This window comes from Penaeus monodon, chromosome 31 (assembly GCF_015228065.2).
Source record: "Penaeus monodon isolate SGIC_2016 chromosome 31, NSTDA_Pmon_1, whole genome shotgun sequence".
Classification (NCBI taxonomy): Eukaryota; Metazoa; Arthropoda; class Malacostraca; order Decapoda; family Penaeidae; genus Penaeus; species Penaeus monodon.
In genome coordinates this window covers 3,733,481-3,733,827 of record NC_051416.1, presented here as the reverse complement: position 1 = coordinate 3,733,827, position 347 = coordinate 3,733,481, and the positions used below count along the sequence as shown (strand labels likewise).

The 347-nt window shown below is 31.4% G+C and overlaps 1 protein-coding gene across 2 annotated transcripts in view; it reads left to right on the top strand.

The window, feature by feature from the left end:
- LOC119592995 overlaps nt 1-347 on the top strand; it is a gene marked incomplete in the record, with an annotated part of 29,327 nt that overhangs the window by 6,501 nt on the left and 22,479 nt on the right.

Below are 347 nucleotides of genomic sequence, written 5' to 3'. Positions count from 1 at the left end.
ATGATATACAAGGAATCAGAAGAAAGATATGTAGTTATTGTAATTTTCTTGAACTAACACATTCCTCAAGAATCCTTTTTACAGTTCTGTTTCATCACCAATATCATTGATACTTTTGTAAATCCTTTGTGTTTGTTTCCTAAGAAGACAGAGAATGCTTATTGAATTTATGAAAAAAGTATCCATTGTAATTTGCAATTTTGGAGACATTTTACTTTTATGTTCACTAGATGGTTATTACCTCACTAAATAGGTAAGACTTGGGAAGTCAACTGATTGAGTGGGAGATTTGCTTCACTCTTTCCTTTGTGTTTTAGAATGAAGTTATTGGATGTTCTCGGTATAGC